We start from the raw sequence: 26,267 nt of genomic DNA, 5'->3' as shown, positions 1-26,267 counted from the left end.
GCACTGTAATGTTAATGAGATTTAAGATCTTCCCCAACCATTAATAGGCCTAACTGGGAACCCATTAAGGGAAGCTTGCTTGGGGAAGGCTTGCTTATAGAAAAGCTTTCACACCTTTTGCTAATTTCTAATTAGGCACTGAGTTACTAGATGCCCTCTGGATCTGAGAAGTGTGTATATACTCCAAGTTGGTATTTTGCTTCAGGAGCTCAGTTATGAGAAGGATCTTGTGATTCCCTGGTCGAGATTCTGACTGCTCAGATGTAAAGTCTCTCTCAATCCAGGGAAGTATGTAGATTGTATAGTTGATTCAGGCAGTCAGAGCCCTGTCTGTTGGTCCTTATTTCTCTGCTTGTATTTTCTCTGAAGTTCAGGGTGCTGATTTTTCCCCTGAACTAATGAATGTAATTTAAAAAAAGATTGTTGACCCCTTAAACAGCTATTTTCCTAGTAAAGCATATCTAAGAACCTGTGCCAGCAGTCCTCCTGGGTATGCCAGTGTGATTGCCACTATAAGCACATAATATCTGGAATTACAAAAAGAAAAATCTGGAATTACACAAGCTGTGTGGAGCTAACCAGTTTGAAGCTATCTATCTGTCTGAGCTCCCTAAGCAGTCTTCTATTAGAGCATCACCATTTTGTATTACGTAACTATACAGGCCTTCCTTGGGCAGCTAGATCATATCCATGATTTTTTTTCTTTGTGTCTTTGGATTTGATGGTGACCATACACAACAAATTTAGAGGAAAGGGGTAAATAAAATGGCACCTCTGAGTTGTCTTGAAGCCAAGAGCTTGGGCCTGGAAGGTTTGTAGAGACCTTAGGAGGGAACGGAGGGTTCTGCTGTAGACTTGGGGCTACTAGGAGGTAGGATTCTTGAGATATCCCATTTCAGCTATATCAATGTATCTCTTTTTTCCTCTATGACTTGCCATGTATCCTTGGGGGTCACCTCCTCTCCTTGATTTTCTTTAAAACTGGAAGAGAGGGTGACTAAGTGGGGAATAGAGCACTGGCCCTGGAGTCAGGAGGACCTGAGTTCAAATCTGGCCTCAAACAAAACTAGCTGTGTGACCTTGGGCAAGTCACTTAACCCCAATTGCCCTGCCTTCCCCCTCAAAAAAAAAAAAAAACAAAAACTGGAAGAGAAAGCCTCAGAATCAGAGACTATAAGTGAGGAATTCTCTCTGGCAGCTTGTATACTAAGATTTGACCTCTGGTTAGAATAGTATAAAGTTAAGCTCCTGGTCCTTGTTTAATTACCAGAGAACCAGCCTTTCAAATACAAATTTTATCCAGACACAGTATCTGCTACCAGGTAGTTGTAGCTTTATGGTTTTTGTCCTGTTGTCAGAGCCACGAAAGATATTTGACTGGTGTAGGGGAAATTTGGTGGGAGGGAAGGCCTGCTGGTTCAGTATTGGAACCAAATGACACACTTGTAAACCATTAGACATTTTCTTAACAGAATGGGAAGGATATCCAACAAAGCTACAGCTATGTTTGAGGTGGATAAGAATCCCCTCCTCTGCCTAGGAAGAAGGCCAGTTAGGGTTGACTCACATGGCAGAAAGGATTCTATTAAGCCAAAAGGGCTGACTCCTTGTGGACTAGGTTTTATGCCCTAGCAATGGGGAAGTTACCTCAATGGTCAAAGTCAAATGAACTAATTATATCTCAAGGACTAATTCTTTCCTTTTTGGAAAAAAAAAATTAGCCTAGACTACTTGAAGTAGATGTTACTCCCACCACAGAGAGGTATAACAGACTCTGATAGTACATTAAAAATACACAGCCAAGTGTATCACCCCTGCACTTGGGTCTGTGGAAGCCCAGATAAGGAGGTAACTTTATCCTTTATTTGAGAAATCCCTCCCAACTACTTGACTGGCAACAGTAAGTAGGTTTCTGAGGTCTCCAAAGCCAGATAGGCAATGGGCTTCCTTCCCCTGCTTGTCTTCTTTCTTCCACACATAATGATCTACTTCATAAAGACTGTGAAATGACAATGCCTGGTCTGTGCCACATATAACCTTGAACTGTGAAATAGCTCAGATACCAGGACTGAGCCCTACCCAAAGGACAACTGCAAACTGCCGGGATCCCATTTTCAAAACTGATAGGGTCAGACTTTAGTCTGAGAGTCACAGAAATGCAAAGATCCTGGTCTTGGTTTAAAAATTGAACCTGCGCAGGCTGGGACTCACAAAGACACAGCTACAAATCAACTCTCTCCTTATAGCAAGTATTATCAGGAATTCAAGGCCTCTGAGAATTGGAACACCAAGCCTTGGGGAGTGTCCTCTCAACATTAATCTACATGGGGTAAGTTAACACACCTAGACAGCTTGACAGCAATTAATAATCAATCCACAAGCATTTATCAAAACAGTAACCCCAGTTTTATTCTTCACATCATCCTTAGCCAGAAGCTTTTCCACTTCTCTTTGTTCATAGTACTAAAATTAAATGCTGAGAGACCCAGAACAGAGTCTAGTCACCTAACAGACAGAGGCTGCTTCTATTTACAGATCTTAACATCAGACACAGCTAATCCCATGCCTGCGAGTGGTGGAGAATCATCCATGGAGCTATGTCCTCTCCAAGAGAATCCATAAACATACATCAAGTGTACACCCATGCAAGCTGCTCCTCAACGCAAAAACTCACGTTTTTAACAACATTCCTCCAGGAATGTTCTAGGACTGCAAATCATGGAGCATATAATTTCTAAATAATTAAAACCTGCCAAACAATCAAAACTTCAGAAGAACTAGTTCTTGAGGGGAAAATCATACCTTCCCTCTGGGGAGATGAGGGGATTCCTATTCCCTTCCAACCCCCTTTAATTGGCTATCTTTTTTGCTACCAGAGATCACACACCTCAGAGAGGTATCCTACCTCAGACTGTGCTGGGAACTGGCAAGTTTGCTTTTTAAGGCAAATCACCAAGAATATGGCCAGTCTCCCCACCAGTCAATGGTTACTACTCTTTGACTCTATCATTTTTGATCCAAAGAACTTTACTTTTGGTAAAGGAAGGTATAACACTTCTTCATATTTCTTTTTAAAACCATAATACATTGTTCTTTCTGCTGCTTGCCTTTTCACCTTCTGTAATTTCATCAACTAGGACAGGCAGAACTTAACTGATCAGGGGTATCCTGATTAACACACACACACACACCACAAACACACTACTAATGATTATTTGAGCATGAGAATTGGCATAAATCATCATTAAGGAAAGGTTTGATCAAAAAAGAAGGTGGGTCAGTCATATTCAGGAAACTGAGGGGAAACTGAAAGATGCTCCGATGTTTCAGTGGTACCCAAGAAATATGAAAGTACCTAGAAGAAGGCTCCTAGCTCATTGAAAATGGAGCATATTTCACATTTGTCTTTGTATGTCCAGCGCTTAGACTAGTGGTAGGCACTTAATAAATGCTGATTGATTGATTGGGTAGAAGATACATGGAGATTGATAGAAGGACTGTCTGTGTTAAAAAGTGCTATCTTCTAGATTCTATTCAAAAAATGAGTTCCAAGTATGGTCTTTCTAAGGATAAGAAGGTGCTTATGTGGGAGAGAAGGTCTCTGGATATTAAATTTGTACTATTTGTCTATTAAATTTGTTTTGTTAAATTCAGCATTTTAGAGTCATCTTGCCAATATTTCTTTCATTATAGCCTTCTAGATATTGGCTTTTTCTAAAAATTATCTTCTCTGAAGAACTGGACTTGGAAATTCTAAGGAAAACATTTTAAAAACATTAAACACACAATATTTCAAAGGCATAATTTGTTTTGAATTTCTGGGCAAGCTGTTCATAGTTATTAAAGAAGTAGGTCTGGGGAAGCCAAGTGGCAATGTGGATGGAGTTCTGGACCTGAAGTCAGGAAGAGCTGAGTTCAAATATGACCTCAGATACTTACTAGCTGTATGACCCTGGACAAGTCATTTCAATTATGCATAAAGCTTCTTCATGTGTAAAATAGGAGTAATAATAGCAGCTGCTTGCCAGAACTGTTATGATTAAATGAGATATTTATAAAGTGCTTAGCATAATGTTTGGCAAGTTTTTGTTGTTGTTTAGTCATGTTTGACTCTTTATGACCTCAGGATATTCTTGGCAAAGATACTGGAGTGGTTTGCAATTTCCTTCTCCAATTCGTTTTATAGATGAGGAAACTGAAGCAAACAAGGGTAAGTGACTTGCTCAGGGTCACACAGCTAGTTGAGTGTCTGACGCTGGATTTAAATTCATGAAGATGAGTCTTCCTAATTCCTAGCCCAGTGCCTGTACCACCTAGCTGCCAGTCTGGTACATAGTAAGTACTTTAGAAACATTAGCTATTATTATTGTTATTGTTTTAAACTTTTTATTATTTTTAACATTTATTTTTTTACAAATTTTGAGTTCTGAATTTTCTCCCACACCCATTGTGAAGGCAAAAATGTGGTATGAATTGCACATGTGAAATCATGTAAAACATATTCCTGGGGGCAGAGCCAAGATGGTGGAGTAGAAACAGGACTTGTGCACAGCTCCAGCTTCCACCTCTTCTAATACATGTAAAAAATGACTCTAAAAAACTTTAGAGCTACAAAGCCCACAGTGACAGAGAAAGAATAACCTGCTGCTAAAGACAGCCCATCAGGCCAGCAGGAAAGGTCCATCGCAGCATTCTGGGAGCAGAGTGCAGTCCCAACTGAGCCACGGTTTTAGCCCCAGGGCAGCCCCAACCAGCAGCCTGGCAGCCCCGGCTGGAACAGACTTCAGGAGAATAAATCACCATCAGCTATAGCGGTTTCCAGACTTTTCAATCCACAAATGCCAAAGACAAAGTAAAAGGTCACTGTGGAATTTTGTTGGGAACAGGGGGAGTGCAGTCTGGCTGCTGCCCCTGGAGGGAGAAGCAGAGGAAGCATGGCTACTTCTGGTGTTCTTGGCCTGCAGACTGTAGGGAGACCAAGCAACCATTCAGAGGGTAACAGCTCTTGCTTTGACCTGCTTGGATCCAGATTGCGGTCTTGGGTGGTGGTCCTGGGGTGTATGACCAGTGAGCCAAAGCATGTGGGAGCTGTAGAGAGGGCACCCATCTAATAGCTCTGGCAGCTGCAAAAACCCCAGTGATTTGGGACATAGCTCTCTCCACTCTGGAAGCAGAGTTCTACCATGGCAAAGACCTCAAAAGTCAAGTAATTGGCTGACAATATGAGCAAGCAACTGAAGCACAAATAGATGATAGAATCCTTTTTTGGGGACAAAAAGGATCAAGGCACGGAGCAAGAGGAAGACAAGGACATCAGAACTCCTGCATCAAAAGCTGCCAAGAAAAATATGAATTGGTTACAGGCCATGGAGGATCTCAAGAAGGATTTTGAAAATCAAGTAAAAGAAGTGGAGGAAAAATTGGGAAGAGAAATGAGAATGATGCAAAAAAATCATGAAAAGAGAGTCAACAGCCTGCTAAAGGAGACCCAGAAATACACTGAAGAAAATAACACCTTAAAAAATAGACTAACTCAAATGGCAAAAGAGGCCCAAAAAGCCAATGAGAAGAATGCTTTAAAAAGCCAAATTTACCAGATGGAAAAGGAATTTCAAAAAGTCACTGAAGAAGATAACTCCTTCAAAATTAGATTAGAGCAATTGGAAGCTAATGACTTTATGAGAAATCAAGATACTATAAAACAGATCCAAATAAATGAAAAAATAGAAGGCAATGTGAAATATCTCATTGGAAAATAGATCCAGGAGAGATAATTTAAAAATTATTGATCTACCTGAAAGCCATGATCAAAAAAAAAGAGTCTAGACACCATATTTCAAGAAATTATCCAGCAAAATTGCCCTGATATTTTAGAACCAGAGGGCAAAATAGAAATTGAAAGGATTCACCAATCACCTCTTGAAAAAGATCCCAAAAAGAAAACTCCTAGGAATATTATAGCCAAATTGCAGAGTTCGCAGGTCAAGGAGAAAATACTGCAAGCAGTCAGGAAGAAACAATTTGAGTATTGTGGAAACACAATCAGGATAACACAAGACCTAGCAGATTCTACATTATGGGATTGAAGGGCTTGGAATATGATATTCCAGAGGTCAAAGGAGCTAGGACTAAAATCAAGAATCACCTACCCAGCAAAACTGAGTATACAGTTACAGAGTAACTACAGGGGAAAATATGGTCATTAAATGAAATAGAGGATTTTCAAGCATTCTTCATGAAAAAAACCTGAGCTGAACAGAAAATTTGACTTTCAAATACAAGAAGCAAGAGAAGCATGAGAAGGTAAACAGGGAAAAGAAATCATAAGGAACTTATTTAAGTTGAACTATTTATATTCCTACATGGAAAAGCTATAATTGTAACTTATAGGACTTTTCTCAGTATGAGGATAGCTGAAGGGAATATATGTGTGTGTATGTATGTATGTATAGGAGGATACATATATATACATAAATATATGTGTGAGTGTGGGCATTTGTATGTTCATATATACATAGACAGAGGGCACAGGATGAATTGAATATGAAGGGATGATATCTAAAAAAATAAAAATAATAGGTGAGAGAGGAATTTATTGGGAGAAGAAGAATGGGAGCGATAGATTAGGGTAAATTATCTCATATAAAGGAAGCAAGAGAAAACTGTTACAATGGAGGGGAAGAGCATGTAGGTGAAAGGGAATGGGACAACCTGATTCTCATTGAATTTGGTCTACAGAGGGAATAACATACACACTTAATTGGGTATCTTACCCTACAGGATAATAGGGGGGTAGGAGATAAGAGGGGGAGGAGAGAAAGGAGGGCATATTGGGGGAGATGGTAGTTAGAAGCAAACCTTTTTGAAAAAGGATGTGGTAAAAGGAGAAAATAGAATAAGTGGGGGGCCGGATAGGATGGAGGGAAATGTAGTTAGTCTCTCACAATATTACTACTATGGAAATGATTTGGGTAACTACACATGTACAATCTATACTGAATTGCTTATCTTCCCAGTGGGGGTGGGTGAGGAGGGAAGAAGGGAAAAAATCTGGAACTTTTAAAAGTTTTAAAAGTTTTTTTAAAAAAGTTTTTTAAAGTTTTAAAAACAAATGTTCAAAAATGGTTTTTTTACATGTAACTGGGAAATAAGATATACAGGTACTGGGGTATAGATACCCATCTTGCCCTACTAGAAAGTTAGGGAGTGAAGGGGAAGGATATAAGAGAGAACAGATTGGGGGAAGGGGCATTCAGTAGGCTTGCTATTTTGGGGTGGGAGAAGAGGAAAGACAGGGAGAGAAAAAATTATAACTCAAAATCTTATGGAAATGAACATTGAAAACTAAAAATAAATAAATTAAAAATTTGGAAAAAACCATATTTCTATATTTGTCATGTTGCCAACAAAAAAAAAGCAAGAAAAATAAAGTAAAAAAAATTATGTTTCAATCTGCATTCAGATTCCATCAGTTCTCTCTCTGGAGGCAGATAAAATGTTTCACTGTAAGTCCTTCAGAATTGTCTCGGATCATTGCATTGCTGAGAATATTGAGATCATCAAACAATATTGCTGTTGCTGTGTGGCAGCAAGCACCCCGAGACTCCCCAGGGTTGCTGCCACCACAGGTTGTTGGATCTGCTTTGATAAAGGAAAGCAACTCAAAATGGGTTAACAAGCTTACTTTAATCAGTCAGATATGTATCGTTTACCTAGTTCAGGGGGAAAAGGTCAGCACCCCGAACTTCAAAGTATACAGACAGAATTATCAAGACAAAAACAGATCAAGTAGACAGATTTCCAAACTGTCCAACCATTACATCCATACCAAACAACATCTGGGTTTCAAAGCCGGGGGGCTCTGGACAACGGCTTTCCAGAGTTTCATCTGATCAAATCACAGAACACTTCTAAAAGTGAGCCCCAGAACAAAGCCTCAAATCAGGGCTCTTCTCCTGGCTCAGAGAATGTAACAACCTTTTGGACCCACTGGCCAATCAAAAAGTATCTACTGAAAAACAAGCCTCCTACCCCAGGCTCCAGGTGCACTTTAGCCTAGGGGCAGGGAAGATCTTTAAATTTACATTCCCATTACATGCTGTGTACAATGTTCTCCTGATTCTGCTCACTTCACTTTGCATCTGTTCAGACAAGTCTTCCCAAGTTTTTCTGAAACCAAGCTGCTTGTCATTTCTTATAGCACAAAGTATTCCATCACAATGATATATCACACCTTGTTCAGCCATTCCCTAATTGGTGGACATTCCTTCAATTTCCAATTCTTTGCCACCACAAAAAGAAGCAATAGCTATAATTATCAAACAACTCAATTTTTAATAGAAAACTCATAAGAGCAGGGGTCTTTTCTGCCCTCCCTAAAACATGTACACACAGCAGCTGGGGTCCCCTACAAATGTGGGTCCTAGGAAAAGTTCATATTAGTTTTGAGGTACCCTTTGATCTGTATCCACTCAAAAACTATAGGTTGTGAGTTCTCAATAACATGTTTTGCTTACCAACCTACCAGAGGACATCTTAATTCAGTGTAAAATCAGATGGTATAGCACATTAAGTGACTAGAAACAATACCCTATGTATACATGAGCTATATCATCCCATAGATTCTCATACTACCAGTGATGGAGGACATACACAGAAACACATATGATCAGAAACACATAGAAGACACACACATAGGGACATGTATACATATGTGGCCAAAGCATCTCATACTTCCACACAGAAACATATATAGCCAGGGCAAACATGTATATATTTGTTTGCATAATGTCTCTCCTATTAGATTGTAAGCTCCTTCAGGACAGGAGCTGTCTTTTGCCTCTTTTTGTATCTCATGAACATGGTAGGTACCTGGCACATAGGAGATGCTTAATAATGTTTATTGATTGATTGATGACCAGAACAACTCACACCTCTGTTACTGCAGAGCTGGAAATGTCCTCTGGTAAGTAATCATTTTTCTCTCTACTGTTGATCACATCTCTACCCTCCACAGGGCCAGATGTGACTGCTTAGTGTCATGTCTCCATGCTCTGTCTTGTCATCTTTGCTGAATATATCTATCAGACTCTGAGAAGTACTATTCTGATATTTACTGGGCCACAGCTATTTAGCCTCTTCATAGTTATATGCTATTTTTTGCTAACATCAGTAGTACTGGAGAGCAGTGTCTGGAAAGCTCCTTTCTGACAAGGACCAACTGATGTTCTTTTAGTAGCTATGAACTACACATCTAGCCAGGCAACACTAGTAGAAATCTCCAGGCTAAAATTAAGACTTTTTTTTTTAAACTACTTTCTCCTTATTTGCACTAATGGTCCTTAGTCACAGGCAACTATCTGACTTGGGCTTAGAAAACCCCTTTAACTCCTGTAAAATCTCTGGTTTTCAGCGTTCATGACCAAATCCCATTTTAGGAGGTGGGCTGCTACTATTATCAGGATTCTAAGGGTAACCTGTGGGTGGCTATCCTCTTAACACACATCCCTAACTGTGCTTCCCCCTTAACAATCAGCCAGTAGACTGAGTTCTTTAACAAAAGCATTTACTCTAATGGCACCTAGTTAGAAAGCACTTCCTCCAACTCCAGGGAGGTACTCTCTTAAAGAACTGAGGGGGAAGCTCAGGCCTGAGCTTAAAGGCACAATGGTAGTAAAGCACACATACATGGAGGAGACACAGAACACAGCCAGCTCCTTTTTTTTTTTTTAAGCAATCAGGGTTAAGTAACTTGCTCAAGGTTACACGGCCAGTTATTTCTGTGTGTGGTGCTGAGTGTCTGAGCCCGGGATTTGATCTCCAGGTCGTCCCAACACTGGAGCCGGTACTCTTACTCGCTGAGCCACCTGGCCGCCCCTAAGCAATTGGGGTTAAGTAACTTGCTCAAGGTTACACGGCCAGGTGTTTCTGGGTGGGTGCTAAGTGTCTGAGCCCGGGATTCGATCTCCAGGTCTTCTCAACACTGGAGCCGGTGCTCTTACTTGCTGTGCTACCTGACCGCCCCAGCCAGCTGCTAACTATAAGGTCTCAACGTCCTTCCTTTATCCAGAGAGTGTTTGAGATGTTTGCTGCGTGCTATTGTCTATGATGGCTGAAGTGCTCCAGCGGCACAGCAGGCTTTACTCTTCTGAGGGTTAAGATCTCACAGATCCATCCACTATTGGGCTGGGTGGAGTAGGTCACAGCCGCAGCAGTCAGACATCCTGTGCTGGGCTGGGCTAGGCAAATTGCTTGACTGCTGGGCTCTTCTCAGAGCAGGTGTCTCTACTGAATTAGCTTGTAAACTCCTTGAGGTCAGGGCCTGCCTTTTGTAATCCCAGTGCTTAACACCGTAACTGGCACAATTGACACATTTTTGGTGACTGAATAAATCAATCCACTAGACTCCTTGGATTCTTCTATGGACAGCTATAGGCTTTTCTACCTTCAGTCACTGGTTTGGATGGGTGGTACTGTACTCTCTCCAGCTAGAATGCTCCTGTGCTCTTTTAGCTGAAATGCTGCAGAGCTCTTTCAGCTAGGAAATGAATTTAGGATTGGCTGAAGCCTCTCTCTCCCCTTTGACTCTCCCAGAGGGTCAGTTGCAGTGTATTTTGTCACTTGTAGACTGGAGAAAGCAAAAATGTAGCCTTTCTATACCCTTTCCAGGATTAACTCTTCTCCTTCCTCCACAGGCCCCAGGACACCATTCTGTGGTCTTATTGACTTAGGACGATCATATTCAATTCAGCCAGTTCCACTTCCAGCATTCCTTTGGGAGTCTAGTGTAGACAATTCTTTTTGCTCTGTTCTGTCAGACTCTTCACCACCCCATTTGGGGTTTTCCTGGCAAAGATACTGGAGTGGTTTGCCACTTCCTTCTCTATTATAGAGGAGGAAACTGAGGCAAACAAGGTTAAGTGTCATGCCCAAGGGTCACACAGCTAGTAAGTGTCTGAGGCCAGATTTGAACCCAGGAAGATGAGTCTTCCTGACTCCAGAGGGCCTAGCGGCCCTATGTAGATGAGTAGCTTCCCACAAGGACAGGAATGCGGTGTGTACCCTGGTTCATTGTCTAGCTGGCCTTTATTTATGCAGTTGAGTTATTCAAGCCTCAAATTCTTTCTAGGACGGCAAACATCTATTTTGCATCTGAAAGCCCTTCTCTTTACATTCAATATTTCTATTTTAATTTCTATGTTTGGGTCTTTTAGCAAACCCTCTTCTCCCTGAGGCACTTCTGTCCTATCTACAATAGATCCGGTCTGGTAGATTCATGAATACACAAAGTACCAACTTTAAGTTTGGGGAAGGGTTTAGAGAACATATTGTGTCCCTTTCCTTTTTTCTTTTGTGTTAGTCTGTTAGGCCCCTCTTTGAAAGGTCAAAACAGCCCACAAACTTCTCATAATCACTTCTCCCCTTCTATGCCCTTTGGGGATTTCTTGAGTTTTATTAATTTCTCTATCTCCCACAACCTGACTCTGGGCTATCTACATGATAAATATTTCTTTTTAATTAATGCATTTGTGTTCACTTACAACTGGATTTCCCTAGATAGGCGGGGAGGAGGACAGAGTGAGATCAATTCAGTATCCCTTGGGAACAATCCTGTCTGCATCCCCTTAATGCCAAAGTTCCCAAATGTTTTGGTCTTGGGGAACTCTTTAAACTCTTAAGAATTATTAGAACCCTACAGATCTTTAATTTTGATGGGTTATATCTATGGATATAGGCCATATTCAGAATTAAACTGATAAAATTTATAATTACAAATTCATTTAAATAACAAACCCAATACGTTAACATAAATTTAACATTTTTATTTTTTAAAAAAACTACATTTTCCACAACAACAACAAAAATAGAGAGAATTGTAGTTTTACATATGTTTGTGAATCTCTTTAATATTTGATTTAACAGAACAATCTGGATTCTCCTTTCTTTTGTGATATGTTGTTTTTATCGAAGTATATGAAGAAAAGCCAGCCAAATATAGATGCTATTGTTGTTTAGTTGTTTCAGTAGTGTCCGACTCTTTATGTTCCCGTTTGAGGTTTTCTGGGCAAAGATACTGAAGTGATTTGCTGTCCCTTTCTTCATTTGACATTTTCTTCTCCTATATCTATGCAGCTGTTGTTAAGGCGCCCCTTAAAACCAGTTGCAACTAGTGTCTCATGGACTTGTGATACTATTTTTGATTAAAACTATAAAAGGGAGGAGTATATTTCTAGGCAAATAATATCTTAGTATTATGATGAAAGTAGTTTTTACCTTGCAGACCCTGAAAGAGTCCCAAAGACCATTTGGACCACACATTGAGAACTTCTGCCTTGCTGGATTCCTCCTCAATTCCCTTGGAAGGAAGAGGGACTCAGTAGGGTTTCTTTCCCCAAGAGAAATCTCCAGAGTGTGAGGATTCTTTAGTCACCACATTCAAGAACCCTGTGTGACTACATCAACACAGTGACCACAGTCTCTTCTACTCTATTCTCCTCTACTCTAAAAGCAAAAAGCTAGAGCAGTGAAGGCTAAAACGTGTCCATTTGCATAATGTAAAATCCCTAAAGATAGTGACAGACTTGCTTTTTCCTTCTGTTTAGGTTCTTATCTTGTCCCACCAACTGTCTAAAGGTATAAATTTACTGAGCAGTTTTCAAAAATTGGTCTTTTTTTTTTCCAGTATTTCTGCCTTCAAATAAAATGTTCAAATCCCCAGCATATGTCATTTTTCCAAACCAATTCTATATATTTTAAGATTTTCATAAAAATTTTGGTGCCAAATTCTGCCTTGTGTGATCACTAAAAAAAAATCCAGGGGAAATTCTAATCAAGACAGTATGATATTTAATTATTTCCATTTTTACTATTCTAAAAAATTAGCTTTCCTTACCATTTTGAAAGTTAACAATTATGTCTCTTAGAAATGTGAGTTTGTTGGGGTGGCCAGGTAGCACAGCGAGTAAGAGCACCGGCTCCAGTCTTGAGAAGACCTGGAGATCGAATCCCGGGCTCAGACACTTAGCACCCACCCAGAAACACCTGGCCATGTAACCTTGAGCAAGTTACTTAACCCCAATTGCTTAGGGGCAGCCAGGTGGCTCAGCAAGTAAGAGCACCAGCTCCAGTGTCAGGATGACCTGGATCAAATCCAGGCTCAGATACTCAGCACCACACTCAGAAATAACTGGCTGTGTAACCTTGAGCAAGTTACTTAACCCCGATTGCTTAAAAAAAAAAATGTGAGTTTGGGATTTCTTCATGCTGGGGTCCTATGAATTTTTCCTACTTATGAAATGATCCTTATTTCAATTCTAGGAAATTTCCTACAGTCATTTCTTTTAATGTGAAGTTTTTCTTTTTCCTCTTTTTCTTTATATTTCTTGAATACCAATTAGTCTATGTTTGAACTCTCAATCTCTTGTCCAAATCTCCTACTTTATCTTACATTGTTATTATATTAGTATTTTAAAATATTTCTATGGCAATCTAGACTTGCTATTTGATTTTTTTCTCATTGACTTTGGTCTTTGTTTAGCTACATTTATTCTGCTTTTAGCTTCTTTCACTGAGTTAGTTTTTTTAACCTTCTTATGTTGCTCTGCATTTTTGGAAATTATTTCTTTTTTCCCCAATCCTTTTGTTAAATTTCAATTTCTTTTAAATTTTTCTAATGTATAAACCTGTGGACCAAAACTTAAGTTCTTGATTTATACAAACTGGATCTTAGGGGCTTCTCATATAATATTTCTCTGACTCTGGTTCTCTCAGTGTCTGTTTTCTGGGCCTCCTTTCAAAAGCCAAGACCAATTTCATATGCATATTAGGTATTGTATCCCTTGCCTTCTCAATGAGTGGAAGACTGGAGAGATAATTTGGAAGTATGAGGGATAACTTGCAGTGAAGTTTCCCCATTCTGAAGCATCAAATTTGAGTGGCTTCAGCATCCACTAGGCCTAAATTCAGAAGTCACCTAACCTTACAAGAATCTGGGACTTAGAGCAATGGAGACTCTCCCCAGGGCCACCCCAGCACAAGATATGCCAAATAAGGACAAAACTGCTTTCCTGGCCTTGCATTGGACACCCACATGTTTCTGTGTTCTTTGTCCCCGAAGATAGATTCCCAAGCTTAGATTATGAGCCTGCCTCCCCACCAATGAGAGTGAAGGCCACTTGGGGTTTGGGGTTTATTCAGTTTGGGGTTTCTGGGGGTATATAACCATGGGCTTGCTTCTACATGTTGCACTCCCTGGCAGATGTTGAGTGATGGGGACAGTGCCCTTTCTCTTGAGAAAGAATAAGGACTTTTTCTGATCTCAGACTCAGACTCTGAACTCTCATCTCACACAGAAGGAAAGAATGTTTTCCAAAAAAAAAAAAGATTAATAAATAAATAAAGGCCAAGGTCAATGGCCAAATAAAGTATACGAATTGGCCACAAACAAATCAATCACCCTTAAAGTGCCTTAAAAGGATCAGTATGCACCCAGGACAAGATGAGTTCACACACCTTATAGAAATGTCAATAAAACAAGAAAAAAAAAGGCAATGTAATATTAACTTTGTCATGGGAATCTCACAGGAAGACTTTGTTGTCCATAAATTTTGTTGCTATACAATAGTGTATGACTCTTATGACCCCATTTGGGGTTTTCCTAGAAAGACTGGAATGGTTTTCTGTTTCCTTCTCCAACTCATTTTTACAAATGAGAAAACTGAGGCAAACAAGGTTAAGTGACTTGTCCAGGGTCACACAGTTAGTGAGTGAGGCCAGATTTGAACTCAGGAAGATGAGTCTTCCTGATTCCAAGCCTAGCACTCTATCCACTATACCACCCTAGTTGCCCCATTGTTCTATAAATATAATTTAATTTTAAAAATTTATTTATTTCTATTTATGTATTATATATTTATTTATGTAAATATATGATAGAAATTATTTATACTTATAATATATTTGTGTTATTTATGTTGTTTTATAAAATAAAAATTATTTTATCTTTTAGTATTCCTTCCTTTACTTCTATTTCAATTTCAGATGTCAATTGTGTTTCTTCTTTTGTTGTTGTTGCTTGGCTTTTTTGCATCGCAGAATTTATGGTGTTTTTGTTTTATTTTATTTTTTCTTTATCTTTGTAGGAAGACCAGGAATTTTGTTGTTGCCAGGAATACACAACAAAGGTAGGAATGTAGAATAGAAGAACCATGGTGGAGGTCACCAGTTCCAATTCCATTCACATGGCAACCAGGGGTATTATGGAAACTGAAAAGAACCTCATCATCCCAGCTTCACATAGTCCCTTTGTAGTTTTGCTAAGTGGAGTCCCTAGATTGTTTTATAGAGGTACAAATTGATGGGGATATGGCTGGGGTTGAAAGGAATTTTCTAGCCCCCAGTGAGATCAGAGACTCTTGCAATCATGGAGCACAAGTCTAGCTGAATTCAAAAGACAGATTTAAAAATGCCTAAGAGCTTCTCTAGGAGGTCTGATCAGGGCAGACTACAGAATCTATTGCCTCCTCATTCCTGGAAGCAGTGCATCTCTTAATGTAGTCCCAAGACTTCATTAGCATTATTGGTGGCTACATCACTCTGTTGAAGAGTGCTTGCTATCCAACAGAATCTCCACATCTCTTTCAGACAAACTGCTAAGGATGCCTCCCCAGCTCTACTTTATAAAGACAATTTAGTAAACCCAAGTGTAACAGAGATTACCCTGGCCTCTACTGCCTGGGTTAGGTAGGTGATATTCCTGCCTCCCCCAAGGTTCTCCAGCACCCTTAAGAGTGTTTAGGATAAGGGGCGGCCAGGTGGCTCAGCGAGTAAGAGCACAGGCTCCAGTGTTGGGATGACCTGGAGATCGAATCCCGGGCTCAGACACTCAGCACCACACCCAGAAATAACTGGCCGTGTAACCTTGAGCAAGTTACTTAACCCCAATTGCTTAAAAAAAAAAAAGAGTGTTTGGGATGTTGAGTCTTTCTGCCATTGGCTCAAGCTGATTGTATTGCCCCCAATTTTAGGAGTTCCTTGCACTCTAGATCCATTTAACCATTTACAGTTAGATTAACTATTACAAATGAATGTTTACTTCAAAGTTACAGCAAAAACAAACATAGTTAGGATGTTTATTTCTCCCCCTCCACCCAAACATCGGGGGGGGGGGGCATAATCTCTCTCTCTCTTACCAGTTTAGCTCTTGGGGAAGGGGAGGGGATAAGGCTCACAATTTAACACAGTTCCTATATAGTATGATCCCACTAAGTTCCAAGGGCAACTAGGTGGCACAGTGGAGAGGTTGCTGGGCCTGGAGTCAGGAAGACTCATCTTACTGAATTCAAATCTGGCCTCAGACTTACTAGCTGTGTGACCCTGGGCAAATCACTTAACCCTGTTTGCCTCAGTTTCTTCATCTGTAAAATGAGCTGGAGAAAGAAATGGCAAACCATTCTTTGCCAAGAAACCACTCATGAAGAGTCCAACACAACTCAACTGGGCTGCTGTCCTGGCACCCTGGCTTCTCAGGGTTTCTCTGATAGCCTGGCAGCAATATTGAGCTTAGAATTCTGACTCCAAGATCTCCATGGCTCAAGCTTAAGGTCTAGGGACTCTAATACCTATACCTAGAACTGAAAAAGAATAAATGCAACAGACCAAACCCCTATGTCTAGTTCTTGGGCTCAGAGGGCCCCAAGGGAGAGGGAAGGTAGCTTAGCCCCCTTTGCCCCCCAGCTTAGTTCATAGTACCCATGCACTGCTAGGGGGAGAGAGAGAGAGAGAGAGAGAGAGAGAGAGAGAGAGAGAGAGAGAGAGAGAGAGACTGCCCCCGTTTGGCAGCTTTAACGACCTAGCCTGTTCCAGCTGTATCAAAAAGGCTGCTCTCACCCAGGTGGGGACAGCAGGATATCTTTTCTCAGAAGCACATCCCTGTTGACTCCCTCGTGGAGGCCTTAATTTTAAGTAATCTGAGAATGTAACAGCAAGGTCCCATTATAAAGCATAAAACTTTAGATTTATCCTTATTAAATTACATCTTATTCCATTTGACCCAATGTTTTGGTTTATCAAGATCTTTTGGGATCCTGACTCCATTCATTGGTATGTTAGCTACCTCATCTACCTTTGTATCATTCCAACATTTGACAAGCATCCCATCAGTGACTTTATCCAAGTCGTTGATTTTAAAAAGCGTTCTCTTCCCTTTTTTGAAGATTGAGATGTTTGTCCTTTTCTAGGGCCTGTCCTGTTTTCCACAGTCCTTCAAATGACTCTGACCCTGACTTCAGCATTCCCTTCTGTCAATTTTTGGGCACACCAAATTGTAAATTGGTGTAACAGCTAATACTGAAATGGCAATTTAATGTTTGTGAAGTGTTTTACAAAAATTACATCATTTTATCCTCATGACAATGCTATGAAGCTGGTGCTACTATTCGAATATCACAGATGAGGACACTGAGGCAGGAAGAGGGTAAGGTAACTTGCTCAGGGTTGGTACAGCTAGTAAATATCTGATGCTGGATTTTAACTCAGGTCTTCCAGACTCTAGACCCCACCTTCACCTTCTATACCATCTAGCTGCCCTATGGTCATCTGTGCCAGGTGACTTGAATTCATCAAAGGCAGCTAAGTGTTCTCTCTACTTATTTGGAGTGCTAATTACCTATCACATTTTCATTTTTTTCTTTCTATTCCAAAGGTTTCTATTCCTTTTTATTGTCCTTAGGTTTTCTCACCAGCCTCAGCTCATCCTTCTAAGCTTCTATATTCGTAAACTATTCTTATAAGATTGGACCATGGTTTGTATTCAGCCTCTGTTTTCTACCTTTGCTTCCATTTTCTATCCACCCCTTTTAAAAATCTCTGTGTGTGTATTCTCTACCTATCAACATCACTTTCTTTAAAGAACTCCCATTTCTCCTCCTTATTAGAATTTTCCCCAGTGTGTAACTGACTCCCAGCCCTGGCCCCACCTTGGAGCATGCCCAAGGTTGCCTGCTTCCAGCTATGTGTGTATGACTCATTGTTCTTTTGAGTCCCAATTCTTCCCCTCCTCCCTCCTTGGTCACTGAGCCTTAAAAGCCTCTAGCAGCAGCAGCAGCTTCTGACTGGCAGTTCTCTTGAAGGCAGAATTCAAGAAGGAGGACAAGCAGGTCCAAGCATCTATCCCTAGAGTCACCAAAGTGTGAGTGAAGAGTCAATGAACGAGGCCAGTTTCAGAACCTACTTCCCCTATTCTAAAGGCAGGCAAGGCTGGTGCAATAAACCCTGTGCACAAAACCTAACAGAAAGTACCGTACAGGGGCAACCAGGTAGCACAGCAAGTAAGAGGACCGGCCCCAGTGTCAGGATGACCTGGTATCGAATCCAGCTCAGATACTTAGCACCACACCCAGAAACACCTGGCCACGTAACCTTGAGCAAGTTACTTAACCCCAATTGCTTAAAAAAAAAAAAAAGAAAGTGCTATACAGAGAATGGCATTGGTTGCCTGTCTCACTAGGATCAGCCAAGCAGGGTCACTGGCATTTTGTGCTAGATGTTGCTTTGGAATTTCATTCTTGAATTTCCATCTGTACTTGTCTGACTTTCCCCATAAAATTTCTTCTGAATCCTTTGTAATGTGTCCTCCTAAAACTAAGAGTGGATACAGTAGGGTGCTGGAGTCAGCTCATACCAGGTCACAAGAGCCCATTGTTAAATATTCAGGAATTTTGCAAACCAATTGTTAAACCCAGCCATCAAAGTTCTACCAACTCCTGAACTGGCAATGTTAACTGATGCTTTAAAAGAATTGGTATCAACAACAGCAGAGTGTATTTTTGGAAAATCATTGTCTAGTTTAAATAATTGCGGTTTTAATAATGAATATTTGGAAGCAGAAGTGTGCTGGTTAACCTGCTTTCTGGGGAACTGGCGGGGGGTGGAAAATATATGGAGGACACACTTTTAATGTGAACCTGCTCTAGTACCATTTTCTCCATAATTTTCTTAAGCCTCGACAGTTAACAAAACAATAAATTAAGCCCAGATTTGTAGTGTTTTTTGATTTCTGAGGGTTAAACACTCACACTGAAAATTCCGGTATGAGCTAGCTAGCTCCATTCCACCTCTGTTTGAAAGCTAACTTAATTGCATTCTGTTCTCATGGTGCTAATACAGTGCTGGGAGGAAAATCTGGGGTTAGCTATGAAGTTATTAGAAAAGTTTTCTAAAATCTTCATTCGGAACTGTTTGAATTATCACTTTGCAATGACAGGTTGTTGATTCAATATTCAAAAGAAAACAAGTTAATCATTCTAAAGTATTTCTGAATAAAATGTATTCTATTTATCACCAAGCTTACAAAAATCATACTGAACTAGAAACTATAGCTACAGATTTTGAAACTGAAATTATTAAAATTGGTCGTGTATTTGGTCGAAGATGTGTGACATGTATTTTCTGAGCTGCTACTGCTGTATAATGTACATAATATCCTGCACTATATTTGCATTTTCTTGTTCTTATTCTGATTTGGCAAAGAGATTAATTAACATTCATTTCTTGCAAGACCTGTTTTAGTGATTGACATTCTTGGAGAATTTTCATTCTTTTCAAATGCATTATAGTCAAGATCAACTAACATTCAGAAAGCACAAAAATTAATTAAACATATCATAAGAGCTTTGGAAAATTTAAAAATTGGTACTAGAAAGAATGAATCGCAAGTTAAATTTTTTATTAAATTCAGTAAGTTTAAAGATATTCCATTGAATAAAAATGACAAATGTAATGCTTTTCCTTGGAATGTTGCTAGAAAATATAATTCAACATATGAACTTATGTCTTTAATCAGACAGAAATAATGATAGCATTTTAAATTATTTTAATTTGTTAGAACTATTGACCAGGCCTTACAAAAAAATAATTTCACCATAGATTGCTGGTGAAAAAAAATATCATTTAAGTGAAATTTTAAAACATGAAATTAATTGGAACATTTTTCAAGATTTGGTAGGTAGTAATATAAAATCAACCAATATTCTAATTCCTGCAACTATATAAGAAACTAAAAAGATAGGTTACATAACTGTCATCAGTACTACTGAAAATGAAAGAAATCTAATGAATAGAATCTATATGAAGGTAAGAAATAGTTTAACAGTAGATCACATATCAGATTTAATGACAGTAAATTTACATTTAGTGGCAGCTAGATGGCACAATGGTTAGAGCTCTGGGACTGGAGTCAGGAAGACCTGAGTTCAAATTCAGCCTCAGACACTTATTGGCTGTGTGACTCTGGGTAAATCACTTAATCTCTGTTTGCCTCAATTTCCTCATCTGTAAAATGGAATTAATAATAGTACCTACCTCCCAGGATTGTTATGAAGATCCAGTGAGATAATAATTGTAAAGTGCTTTGTGCCTAGCACAAAGTAAGCACTATATAAATATCATCTATTTACTATTTTTTGGGGGGAAAGTTAGCAGATTGGGATGCAACACTATTTATTAAATCATGGTTGAATTGCAATAGTAGGTTGGTTACTGAGGCAAGAGTTCAGCAATGATCAACAATAGCATTCTGTAAGAATCAAGTAGTGCCCCCCTGTAATGGGAATGCAAATTTGGAAGATCTTCCCTGCCCCTAGGCTAAAATGCACCTGAAGCCTGGGGAGGGAGGCTTGTTTTTCAGTAGATACTTCTTGATTGGCCAGTGAGTCAATAAGGTTGTTACATTCTCTGAGCCAGGAGAAGGCTATATAAGCCCTGATGTGTAGCTTTGTTTTGGGACTCACTTTGAGAAGTGTTCTGTGATTTGATCTGAATTCTGGGAAGCCGTTGTTGAGAGTCCCCCAGCTTTGAAAAACCCAGATGTGGAAACCCAGATGTTGACTGGGTACGGATGTAATGGTTGGACAGTTTGGAAAGCTGCCTACTTGATCTGTTTCTGTCTTGATAATTCTGCCTGTATGCTTTGAAGTTCGGGGTGCTGACCTTTTTCCCCTGAACAAGGTAAACGATATATGTCTGACTGATTAAAGTAAGCTTGTTAACCCATTTTGAGTTGCTTTCCTTTAACAAAGCAGATCCAAGAACCTGTATGGGCAGCAAACCCTGAGGACGCGCTTAGGGTGCTTGCTGCTACAAAATGGCGTCAGGAACAGGATCTGCAGAGTAAAAGGAAAGTATGGGGGCTGGGATAATCGTTTGTTTCCCAGTTGTGGTAGCTGTGACTCTGTGGAGCCATGGACCAGGAGAGAAGAGTGGCCTGCATGCGGACTTCGCTGAGCTGAGAGCAGGAATGGTGAGCTGCCTGCATGGGGACCTGGGCAGAAGCCAGGAGCAGCTGCCACCTGCGGGAGAAGAAGGAACCCAGGAGTTCGGAATTCAGCCACAGGAAAAGATAAGAACTGAGCAGCAAAGCAGGGGCACTGAGTGTGTTTCCTGGCTGCATCCCACAGTTTGGGACCCAGGGGGAGGATGGACTTGTGACTATGGTGGATGGGATGAAGTGCCTTGGATCCCCAGGGACCCCACCTTGTTGGTTTTGTTGCCCAGCCCCCTCTCTGTGCTTGGAGGCAGGGGCTGGAGCTGTGTGAGGGGAAGGATACCCCTCCCCCCCCCCGAGAACTTTATTTGAACTCTTGTTTTGAATTGAGGTAATAATGCTATGTACTTTGTGTTTGTTTAAGGCCCAGTGGCCACTTTGGTAACTTTAGTTCTGTACCTTGAAAATGTGACCTAAGAGATGTTTAGTGCTAATTCAAAAGTAAATTGTCTATGCTATGGGCATGAAAGATCTTGGGGCCGAATGTAATGGGAATGCAAATTTGGAAGATCTTCCCTGCCCCTAGGCTAAAATGCACCTGAAGCCTGGGGAGGGAGGCTTGTTTTTCAGTAGATACTTCTTGATTGGCCAGTGGGTCAATAAGGTTGTTACATTCTCTGAGCCAGGAGAAGGCTATATAAGCCCTGATGTGTAGCTTTGTTTTGGGACTCACTTTGAGAAGTGTTCTGTGATTTGATCTGAATTCTGGGAAGCCGTTGTTGAGAGTCCCCCAGCTTTGAAAAACCCAGATGTGGAAACCCAGATGTTGACTGGGTACGGATGTAATGGTTGGACAGTTTGGAAAGCTGTCTACTTGATCTGTTTCTGTCTTGATAATTCTGCCTGTATGCTTTGAAGTTCGGGGTGCTGACCTTTTTCCCCTGAACAAGGTAAACTGATATATGTCTGACTGATTAAAGTAAGCTTGTTAACCCATTTTGAGTTGCTTTCCTTTAACAAAGCAGATCCAAGAACCTGTATGGGCAGCAAACCCTGAGGACGTGCTTGGGGTGCTTGCTGCTACACCCCCCCAAAAAAGTAAAAAGTGCACAGCAGAGGACAAAAGAAAACCTAGAATTTTGAAACAAAGAAAAGCTGGGTAGCTTTGAAAATAATGTGTAGTATTTATCATATGGGTTTTCTTGAAATATAAATGTATTGTTTTGGGGGCAGCCAGGTGGCACAGAGAGTAAGAGCGCAGGCCCCAGAGTCCGGAGACCTGAAATCTACTCCGGGCTCAGATACTTAGCACCACACCCTTGAGCAAGTTACTTAACCCCAATTGCTTAAAAAAAAAATGTATTGTTTTATATTGAATTCTTTTTTATGTTCTGAGAATGCTTTTTCCTCCTTTTCTTGTCTTTGTATTTAAGTTTAAAATTAATAAAAAATTTACAAAAAAAGAATCAAATAGCCCTACAGAACTGATAATAGAGTATTTAATATTTATGTATGTCTATATATGCATACATTTTTCCCCAGAGAGCTGGTCATTAAACATTAGCCAACACACCACTGGAAGGATGTCAGAATTTCCCTGGCTTTCCTCTCTTTTTCACAAACTCTAGGAGGGAGTGATCATTTCCCTTCAAGGTTTCACCATTTCTACCCATAGAAGCTCCAGTTCCTTCTTCTTGTTAAGAGTAGAATTCTCCCTTGTTGGTTCTTTAACTGTTTGAAAGGTGAAATGATCATTGTCAATTCCAGAAGTTTTTTGTTTCCTTGTTTTTTGTCAGAGAGAGATAATCCAATAGATGTGTGGATAATTGAACACCATTATATCATACCTGTGTTCCAGGCTTGTGAACTGTATCATAGATTCTTTGTCTATTTCCTCTGTCTGTCCAGGTGGTCTATAGTATACTCAGATGATAAAAGCACTGATTTTCATTGACTTTCATCTAAATGCTCTCCCCCATATTTCTTCCATCAGGTTCCTGGATTTTTCTCACATGATTAGACCTTCTTTTAAATTTCTTTTTCTTTTCATTATTATGAATACAATAACAATAATACAATTTTCCTACACAAAAGAGAACAGAAAAGAAGACTGTGTATCATACCATGAATCTCTATTTTGCGTGGCAATTTTTTAATCGCATTAATTTTATTACAGTGATTTCAACCCTGCCTCTTTTGTTCCCTTCTGAACTTCCTTCTCTCTTCCATTTTTTTTTAATATTTCATTGGTGTGCCTTTCTTTTCTTCTTTTTTTGGGGGTTATCACTATCACTACTCACTACTCTCTCCCATAACTTCCCCCACAAATGTTTTCCCCTATAGCAAATAAGTATAGTTAGGCAAAACAAATCACATAGGGTGACTAGGTGGTGCTGTGAATAAAGCACCCGTCCTGGAGTCAGGAGGACCTGAGTTCAAACGTGGCCTCAGACACTTAACACTAGCCATGTGACCTTGGGTAAGTCACTTAACCCCAATTGCCCTGACTTCTCCCCTCTAAAAAGCAAAAAAACAAAAAAAAATTTTTAAACCAAATTACATATTGACCACATCTAAAAATGTATGTCTCATTGCATACCTCCAGTCCATTACTTCTCTTTGAAGAAGTGAGAAATATGATTCATCTCTAGTCCCCTGGTATCCAGATTAGTTGCTAGTGGGTCATAGATTTTAAGTCTTTTACAATTATCTCCTTTTCAAAGTGGTATAAATTATTCTCCTGGTTGTTCTCATTTCATTGTGCATCAGTTCATACAATTCCTCCATGTTTTCTCCTAAATCATCCATTTTACCTGTGTCCACTAGTGATATCTAGGCAAAAAATAAAAAATATATGGGTCAAAAAGTAAGTTGTAGGGAAATATTTTATTATTTGTTAATGTTATTAATATTAATATTGCCTGAGTCTAGCTTTATATGTCTAGAAAATCTTCTAACCCAAAGTTTACAGTAGAGGTCAAGTTGACATCACAGACACTCCAAGGAATCCAAGTGGTTGCTTAACATTCCATCTAGGTCTTGTTTTTGGTTTCACTCAAAGGTTATGTTTGGGATGAAATTAGATTGAATGTTTATACTTACCTAATATACATCTCAAGCAATCTTATGTACACTCTACCCTTTTCTGAAAACTACCTACAGTTCCTATGCTGGTATTCCTGTCTGAACTCTAAATAATGTAAACCTCACAGACGTTCAAGGGAGCCACACCTATTTCTGTCTTTCTTCTCTGCCAAATGACCAAATAAAATTCTTTCTAAAACTTGTTTCAGGTTTTCAGATTTTTTTGGTGAATTTTGGGGAATAGTTTCAAATTGCTTTCCAGAATGGTTGGATCAATTTATAACTCCATTAGCAGTCCATTAGTAGTCATATTCTCTAATAGCCTCTTATTTTTCTTTTCTCTATATGGTGGAAACTCAGAGTTATTTTAATTTTCATTTATCTTATTATTAATGATTTGGAGCATTTTAAAATACTGGTAGCTTCCCTTTCTTCTCTTGAAAACTGCTTCTTTGTTTTCTTTGTCCATTTATCTGTTGGGAATTGGTCATGTTTCCATATATTTAAATAAATTACTTTCATATCTTGGATATTAGACTTTTATCAGGGAAATTAGCTGAAAAAATTTCCTCCCAATTAATTATTTTCCTTCTACTTCCCACTGTGTTGATCTTGTTTGTGCAAAAACTTTTCAATGTTACATAATCAAAAATTGTCATTTTATCTCCTTTGAACCTCTTGACTTCTTGCTTAATCCATAGTTTTTCCATTATTCATAGTTGTGAAAGGTTTTGTTTTGTTTTGCCAGCTCCTCTCATTTTTTTGTAATGTATAGTCTTTTAATCTAGATCAGGGATCAGCAAATTATGACCTGCCTATCGTTATACAAAGGCAGGTAGGTTGTACAGTAGATAGAGTGCTGGGCCTGAGTTCAAATGTGGCCTCAGACACTTACTAGCTGTGTGACCCTGGGCAAATCACTTAACCCTGTTTGCCTGAGTTCCTCATCTATAAAATGAGCTGGAGAAGGAAATGGCAAACCACTCCAGTGTCTTTGCCAAGAAAACCCCAAATGGGGTCACAAAGAGTCAGACACAACTGAACAACATTTTTGTATAGACTGCAGCCTAAGAATGGTTTTTGCATTTTAAATGGCTAAAAAAAAATAAAAAAAAAGAATAATACTTTGTGATAAATGAATATCTGAACTTCAAACATCAATATCTATAAAGTTTTATTGAAATACAATCATATTTATTTGCTTATAAATTATCTATGACTGCTTTCATGCTACAACTGCTGAGTTGAATAGCTGTGACATAGACCATTCATAGATGGTGCATTCCTGTTTTCCTTGCTCTGAATTGTTACTAGGCACACTAGAAATTGCAATGCAATAATTATATGTCCAGAAAACATCTCAAGCACCATGCATATCACTTTAACATAACATTTTTTTTTTGTTACCAATGCATACCCATCATGTCAAAACTCGAAGAAAGTTTTATTACAATTTTTTAAGCTCAGGGACAAGATTGAAATTTTCCTGAAAAATAAGAATCATCAACCACTAATATCAAACACTGGATGGTTTTGGAAATTAGTTTTGCTGCAGATTTGATAATGTTTCTTAATGAATTAAACCTAAAAAATTACAAGACAAAACAGTGCTTATATGTTAAACTTACATTGCACTAAAGTCAATTTGACAACAACTAACATTGTTTGAATTACAAGTAATCTCAAATTGTTTTATATATTTCATATACTGCCAAAAGTTAAAAGGAGAAGTCAGATCTCCATTCCCACACAAATTTGCAGCATATTTACTTCCTGAGTTGAAACTACAGTTGCAGCAGCATTCTCTGGAACTCAATGCAAATGCAAAAGAAATGTGTGTATTTCAACATTCACATAACTGTGTAACTGAGGAGCTCCTACTCGTCTTAAATTGGAAGTAATTAATCTACAATGTAATAATGTA

The 26,267-nt window shown here is 39.3% G+C and overlaps 1 long non-coding RNA gene and 1 pseudogene across 1 annotated transcript; both read left to right on the top strand.

Annotated features, from left to right (window-relative positions):
* Positions 1–1,925: 1,925 nt before the first annotated feature.
* On the top strand, positions 1,926–18,431 carry LOC138153477 (uncharacterized). The gene is made up of 3 exons (XR_011166387.1): positions 1,926–2,329; positions 15,141–15,182; positions 17,729–18,431. It is a non-coding gene; the product is annotated as an uncharacterized lncRNA (long non-coding RNA).
* A 341-nt stretch (positions 18,432–18,772) lies between these two features.
* LOC138153458 (E3 SUMO-protein ligase KIAA1586-like) lies at positions 18,773–20,639 on the top strand (annotated as a pseudogene).
* The last annotated feature ends 5,628 nt before the right edge of the window (positions 20,640–26,267 follow it).

Source organism: Petaurus breviceps, unplaced genomic scaffold, assembly GCF_028583685.1.
Source record: "Petaurus breviceps papuanus isolate PSGF00001 unplaced genomic scaffold, PetGlider_PUasm1.0 90994, whole genome shotgun sequence".
Classification (NCBI taxonomy): domain Eukaryota; kingdom Metazoa; phylum Chordata; class Mammalia; order Diprotodontia; family Petauridae; genus Petaurus; species Petaurus breviceps.
This window is presented reverse-complemented; position numbering and strand designations above follow the sequence as displayed.